Source organism: Oncorhynchus masou, unplaced genomic scaffold (genome assembly GCF_036934945.1).
Source record: "Oncorhynchus masou masou isolate Uvic2021 unplaced genomic scaffold, UVic_Omas_1.1 unplaced_scaffold_1476, whole genome shotgun sequence".
Lineage (NCBI taxonomy): Eukaryota > Metazoa > Chordata > Actinopteri > Salmoniformes > Salmonidae > Oncorhynchus > Oncorhynchus masou.
The window spans coordinates 127,770-135,908 of NW_027004755.1; the positions used below are offsets into that span (position 1 = coordinate 127,770).

Consider the following 8,139-nt stretch of genomic DNA (forward strand, 5'->3'; position numbering starts at 1 on the left):
GCCAGGGTGTGACACTGTGTAAACGCAGCCTCTGTATACCTTCTAGTCTGACTGCAGTATGTGTTCTATACTGAACTAAAATAGAAACGCATCATGCAGCAATTTCCAAGATTTTACTGAGTTACAGTTCATAGAAGGAAATCAGTCAATTTAAATGAATTCATTAGGCCCGAATCTATGGATTTCACATGTCTGGGCAGGGGCGGGCATAGGCCAGGCCCAGCCAATTAGAAGGAGTTTTTGGTTCATAAAATTGGAGAGAAATACGTTTTTTACATTTACGTTTTTTGTGCGAATGGAACATTTCTGGGATATTTTATTTCAGCTCATGAAACATGGGATCAACACTTTATTTTTGTTCAGTATAGTTTCTAGTCTGGCATCGAACGCTGGGTTCTAGTCTGGTATCTGACGCCGGGTTCTAGTCTGGCATCGAACGCTGGGTTCTAGTCTGGTATCTGACGCCGGGTTCTAGTCTGGCATCGAACGCTGGGTTCTAGTCTGGTATCTGACGCCGGGTTCTAGGTTCTAGTGTGGTATCTGACGCCGGGTTCTAGTCTGGTATCTGACGCCGGGTTCTAGTCTGGTATCTGACGCCGGGTTCTAGTCTGGTATCTGACGCCGGGTTCTAGTGTGGTATCTGACGCCGGGTTCTAGTCTGGTATCTGACGCCGGGTTCTAGTCTGGTATCTGACGCCGGGTTCTAGTCTGGTATCTGACGCCGGGTTCTAGTCTGGTATCTGACGCCGGGTTCTAGTCTGGTATCTGACGCCGGGTTCTAGTCTGGTATCTGACGCCGGGTTCTAGTTTCTGGTATCTGACGCCGGGTTCTAGTTTCTGGTATCTGACGCCGGGTTCTAGTTTCTGGTCTGGTATCTGACGCCGGGTTCTAGTTTCTGGTCTGGTATCTGACGCCGGGTTCTAGTTTCTGGTCTGGTATCTGACGCCGGGTTCTAGTTTCTGGTCTGGTATCTGTCGCCGGGTTCTAGTTTCTGTTATCTGTCGCCGGTTTCTAGTTTCTGGTCTGGTATCTGACGCTGGGTTCTAGTTTCTGGTATCTGACGCCGGGTTCTAGTTTCTAGTCTGGTATCTGACGCTGGGTTCTAGTTTCTAGTCTGGTATCTGACGCCGGGTTCTAGTCTGGTATCTGACGCCGGGTTCTAGTCTGGTATCTGACACCGGGTTCTAGTCTGGTATCTGACGCCGGGTTCTAGTTTCTGGTCTGGTATCTGACACCGGGTTCTAGTCTGGTATCTGACGCTGGGTTCTAGTCTGGTATCTGACGCCGGGTTCTAGTCTGGTATCTGATGCCGGGTTCTAGTTTCTAGTCTGGTATCTGACGCTGGGTTCTAGTCTGGTATCTGACGCCGGGTTCTAGGTTCTAGTCTGGTATCTGACGCCGGGTTCTAGTCTGGTATCTGACGCCGGGTTCTAGTTTCTGGTCTGGTATCTGACGCAGGGTTCTAGGTTCTAGTCTGGTATCTGACGCCGGGTTCTAGTTTCTAGTCTGGTATCTGATGCTGGGTTCTAGTCTGGTATCTGACGCTGGGTTCTAGTCTGGTATCTGACGCTGGTTCTAGTTCTAGTCTGGTATCTGATGCTGGGTTCTAGGTTCTAGTCTGGTATCTGACGCTGGGTTCTAGTCTGGTATCTGACGCCGGGTTCTAGTTTCTAGTCTGGTATCTGATGCTGGGTTCTAGTAGTTCTAGTCTGGTATCTGACGCTAGTCTGATCCAGACCCGGGTTCTAGTTTCTAGTCTGGTATCTGACGCAGGGTTCTAGGTTCTAGTCTGGTATCTGATGCCGGGTTCTAGTCTGGTATCTGACGCCGGGTTCTAGTTTCTAGTCTGGTATCTGACGCAGGGTTCTAGGTTCTAGTCTGGTATCTGATGCCGGGTTCTAGTCTGGTATCTGACGCCGGGTTCTAGTTTCTAGTCTGGTATCTGATGCTTGGTTCTAGTCTGGTATCTGACGCTGGGTTCTAGTCTGGTATCTGACGCCGGGTTCTAGTCTGGTATCTGATGCTGGGTTCTAGTCTGGTATCTGACGCTGGGTTCTAGTTCTAGTCTGGTATCTGACGCCGGGTTCTAGTTTCTAGTCTGGTATCTGATGCTGGGTTCTAGTTCCTGGTCTGGTATCTGACGCCGGGTTCTAGTCTGGTATCTGATGCCGGGTTCTAGTTTCTAGTCTGGTATCTGACACTGGGTTCTAGTTTCTGGTCTGGTATCTGACGCCGGGTTCTAGTTTCTGGTCTGGTATCTGACGCCGGGTTCTAGTCTGGTATCTGACTCTGGGTTCTAGTTTCTAGTCTGGTATCTGACGCTGGGTTCTAGTTTCTGGTCTGGTATCTGACGCCGGGTTCTAGTTTCTGTCTGGTATCTGACGCTGGGTTCTAGTCTGGTATCTTATGCTGGGTTCCAGTCTGGTATCTGACGCCGGGTTCTTGTAGTTCCTGGCGTGGGACAGTCCAGGTCTGGTATCTGACTATGTGATGTGTTGTAGTTCCTAGTCGTGGGACAGTCCAGGCCTGGTATCTGACTATGTGTTGTAGTTCCTGGTGTGGGACAGTCCAGGCCTGGTATCTGACGATGTGTTGTAGTTCCTAGTCGTTGGACAGTCCAGGCCTGGTATCTGACGCTGTGATATGTTGTAGTCCTGAGCGTGGGTTCCAGGCCTGGTATCTGATGCTATTTGGTATCTGACGCCGTTGTAGTTCCTAGCGTCAGTCCAGTCCTGGTATCTGACTATATGATGTGTTGTAGTTCCTATGCGTGGGACAGTCCAGGTCTGGTATCTGACTATATCATGTGTTTGTAGTTCCTAGCGTGGGACAGTCCAGGCCTGGTATCTGACTATGTGTTGTAGTTCCTAGTGTGGGACAAACCAGGCCTTGTATCTGACTGATGTGTTGTAGTTCCTAGCGTGGGACAGTCCAGGCCTGGTATCTGACTATGTGTTGTAGTTCCTAGCGTGGGACAGTCCAGGCCTGGTATCTGACTATATGATGTGTTGTAGTTCCTAGCGTGGGACAGTCCAGGCCTGGTATCTGACTATGTGATGTGTTGTAGTTCCTAGCGTGGGACAGTCCAGGCCTGGTATCTGACTATGTGTTGTAGTTCCTAGCGTGGGACAGTCCAGGTCTGGTATCTGACTATATCATGTTGTAGTTCCTAGCGTGGGACAGTCCAGGCCTGGTATCTGACTATATGATGTGTTGTCGTTCCTAGCGTGGGACAGTCCAGGCCTGGTATCTGACTATATGATGTGTTGTAGTTCCTAGCGTGGGACAGTCCAGGCCTGGTATCTGACTTTGTGTTGTAGTTCCTAGCGTGGGACAGTCCAGGCCTGGTATCTGACTATGTGTTGTAGTTCCTAGCGTGGGACAGTCCAGGCCTTGTATCTGACTGTGTGTTGTAGTTCCTAGCGTGGGACAGTCCAGGCCTGGTATCTGACTATATGATGTGTTGTAGTTCCTAGCGTGGGACAGTCCAGGCCTGGTATCTGACTATGTGATGTGTTGTAGTTCCTAGCGTGGGACAGTCCAGGCCAGGTATCTGACTTTGTGTTGTAGTTCCTAGCGTGGGACAGTCCAGGCCAGGTATCTGACTTTGTGTTGTAGTTCCTAGCGTGGGACAGTCCAGGCCTGGTATCTGACTATGTGTTGTAGTTCCTAGCGTGGGACAGTCCAGGCCTGGTATCTGACTATGTGATATTTTGTAGTTCCTAGCGTGGGACAGTCCAGGCCTGGTATCTGACTATGTGATATTTTGTAGTTCCTAGCGTGGGACAGTCCAGGCCTGGTATCTGACTATGTGGATGTGCTGCCCTCTCTGGTCACGGCTGGGACTGCAGTTGAGCTGCTGCACTCTCTACTGGACTTGCCCTGTCTCACTGCTGCTCTCACCCTGCAGCTCAGGTACACACACACACACACACGTAGAGATAGAATGCTTATACAGTGGAATTCTGAAGTTTACATACACCTTAGCCAAATACGTTTAAACTCAGTTTTTCACAATTCCTGACATTTAATCCTAGTAAAAATTCCCTGTCTTTGGTCAGTTAGGATCACCACTTTATTTTAAGAATGTGAAATGTCAGAATAATAGTAGAGACAATTATTTATTTCAGATTTAATTTCTTTCATCACATTCCCAGTGGGTCAGAAGTTTGCAATCACTCAATTAGTATTTGGTAGCATTGCCTTTAAATTGTTTAACTTGGGTCAAACATTTCAGGTAGCCTTCCACAAACGTCCCACAGTAAGTTGGGTGAATTTTGGCCCATTCCTCCTGACAGAGCTGGTGTAACTGAGTCAGGTCTGTAGGCCTCCTTGCTCGCCCACAAATTGTCTCTGGGATTGAGGTCAGGGCTTTGTGATGGCCACTCCAATACCTTGACTTTGTGGCCATTTTGCCACAAATTTGGAAGTATGCTTTGGGTCATTGTCCATTTGGAAGACCCATTTGCGACCAAGCTTTAACTTCCTGACTGATGTCTTGAGATGTTGCTTCAATACATCCACATAATTTTCCTGCCTCATGAAGCAATCTATTTTGTGAAGTGCACCAGTCCCTCCTGCAGCAAAGCACCCCCACAACATGATGCTGCCACCCCCGTGCTTCACGGTTGGGATGGTGTTCTTCGGCTTGCAAGCCTCCCCCTTTTACCTCCAAACATAACGATGGTCATTATGGCCAAACAGTTCTATTTTTGTTTTATCATACCAGAGGACATTTCTCCAAAAAGTACGATCTTTGTCCCCATGTGCAGTTGCAAACCGTACTCTGGCTTTTTTATGGCAGTTTTTGAGCAGTGGCTTCTTCCTTGCTGAGCGGCCTTTCAGGTTATGTCGATATAGGACTCGTTTTACTGTGGATATAGATCATTTTGTACACTTTTCGCACCAAAGTACATTCATAGGCTAATTGACATAATCTGAGTCAATCAGAATCTTCTAAAACCATGTCATTTTCTGAAATTGTCCAAGCTGTTAAAAGGCACAGTCAACTTGGTGTATGTAAACTTCTGACCCACAGGAATTGTGATACAGTGAATTATAAGTGAAATAATCTGTCTGTCAACAATTGTTGGAAAAATGACTTGTGTCATGCACAAAGTAGATGTCCTAACCGATTTGCCAAAACTATAGTTTGAAAATACAACCTAAGTGTATGTAAACTTCCGAGTTCAACTGTATACACAATAAATACGTAGTGTATTCTACGTTGATGTGTGTAAAGTATCTCTGTAAGATGGTGTAAAAACAAATAAATCAATAACATACACAATAAATACGTAGTGTGTTCTACGTTGATGTGTGTAAGGTATCTCTGTTGGGATGGTGTAGGGTACCTAGAGTGTAATAACAAATCAATCAATGACATACACAATGCTCCTAGAAGCATTTCAGGGAAACATCAGAGCAGTATAGAAATGTAACATGGTGATCTGTGCGTCAGGTCTGCAAGCTTCCCTGTGTCTGAGCCAGGGGGGCGTGGTCTGTCATCGCTGGAAGCTTTCCGAAGCCCCGCCCATAGAGGCCTCTTCCTGTTCCTGTTGAGAGGGGAGGCAGGGTCTGGTAATATCACTACTACTGTAATATTATAATACCACTACTGTAATATTACTACTGTAATGCTATAATACCACTACTACTGTAATACTGTAATACCACTACTACTGTAATATCACTACAACTGTCATACCACTACTACTGTAATACTATAATACCACTACTGTAATATTATAATACCACTACTGTAATATTATAATACCACTACTGTAATATTACTAGTGTACTACCACTATTGTACTACTGTAATACCACTACTGTAATATTACTACTATAATACTGTAATACCACTACTACTGTAATATTATAATACCACTACTATAATACTGTAATATCACTACTACTATACTACTGTGATACCACTACTACTATAATACCACTAGTACTATAATACCACTACTACTGTAATGCTATATTACCACTACTGTAATATTACAACTGTATTACCACTACTACTATAATACTGTAATACCACTACTACTATAATACTGTAATACCACTACTACTATAATACTGTGATACCACTACTACTGTAATACCACTACTACTATAATACTGTAATACCACTACTACTATAATACTGTGATACTACTACTATAATACTATACTACCACTACTATAATAATGTAATACCACTACTACTGTAATACTTTAATACCACTACTATAATACTGTAATACCACTACTACTGTAATACTATAATTCCACTACTGTAATACACCTACTGCAATACTATAATACACCTACTGCAATACCACTACTGTAATACTGTAATACACCTACTGTAATAACAGTACTGTAATACTATAATACACCTACTGTAATAACAGTACTGTAATACTATAATACACCTACTGTAATACCAATACTGTAATACACCTACTGTAATACTGTAATACACCTACTGTAATACTATAATACACCTACTGTAATACCAATACTGTAATAGACCTACTGTAATACTGTAATACACCTACTGTAATACCAGCACTGTAATACTATAATACACCTACTGTAATACTATAATGCCACTGCTGTAATGCCACTGCTGTAATGCCACTACTGTAATGCCACTACTGTAATACTGTAATGCCACTACTGTAATACTGTAATGCCACTACTGTAATGCCACTACTATAATACTGTAATGCCACTACTATAATACCACTACTGTAATGCCACTACTATAATACTGTAATGCCACTACTGTAATACCACTACTGTAATGTCACTACTATAATACTGTAATGCCACTACTGTAATGCCACTACTGTAATACTGTAATGCCACTAATGTAATGCCACTATTGTAATACTGTAATACCACTACTGTAATGCCACTACTGTAATGGCACTACTGTAATACTGTAATGCCACTACTGTAAAACTGTAATGCCATTACTGTAATGCCACTACTATAATACCACTACTGTAATACTGTAATGCCACTACTATAATACCACTACTGTAATGTCACTACTATAATACTGTAATGCCACTACTGTAATGCCACTACTGTAATAATGCCACTGTAATGCCACTAATGTAATGCCACTATTGTAATACTGTAATACCACTACTGTAATGGCACTACTGTAATACTGTAATGCCACTACTGTAAAACTGTAATGCCATTACTGTAATGCCACTATTATAATACCACTACTGTAATACTGTAATGCCACTACTATAATACCACTACTGTAATGTTACTACTATAATACTGTAATGCCACTACTGTAATGCCACTACTGTAATGCCACTACTGTAATGCCACTACTGTAATGCCACTACTGTAATACTGTAATGTCACTACTGTAATACTGTAATGCCACTACTGTAATGCCACTACTATAATACCACTACTGTAATGCCACTACTATAATACTGTAATGCCACTACTGTAATACCACTACTGTAATACTGTAATGCCACTACTATAATACCACTACTGTAATGTCACTACTATAATACTGTAATGCCACTACTGTAATGCCACTACTGTAATACTGTAATGCCACTAATGTAATGCCACTATTGTAATACTGTAATGCCACTACTGTAATGCCACTACTGTAATGCCACTACTGTAATGGAGCTACTGTAATACTGTAATGCCACTACTGTAAAACTGTAATACCATTACTGTAATGCCACTACTATAATACCACTACTGTAATACTGTAATGCCACTACTGTAATGCCACTACTATAATACCACTACAGTAACATTACTGTATTTCTCCCCAGGTGATACCATGGACAGACTGAGCGTGCTCCATGACCTGCTGATGGAGGCAGCTGATTGGTCCAGAGTCATCCAATCAGCTCAAAGTGTTCCAGTGCTGCTGCACGTCTACTTCAACACAGTTACCACGGTAACACACACACACACAGGCTACAACCAGAATACATCAGAGATAAAACATGTATTTTGTGTATATAAGTATAGCTTTGATGTGTGTGTGTGTGTGTGTAGGTATCAGATGAGAGGTTGCTGGCCCAGCTGGTGTTGGTGCTGTTGGAGAGAAGCAGTCTGTTGCTCAACATCCCCAAATACACTGC

At 43.5% G+C, this 8,139-nt stretch overlaps 1 pseudogene; it reads left to right on the top strand.

Annotated features, from left to right (window-relative positions):
• LOC135530984 (AP-5 complex subunit zeta-1-like) overlaps positions 1 to 8,139 on the top strand; it is a 30,632-nt pseudogene that overhangs the window by 19,899 nt on the left and 2,594 nt on the right.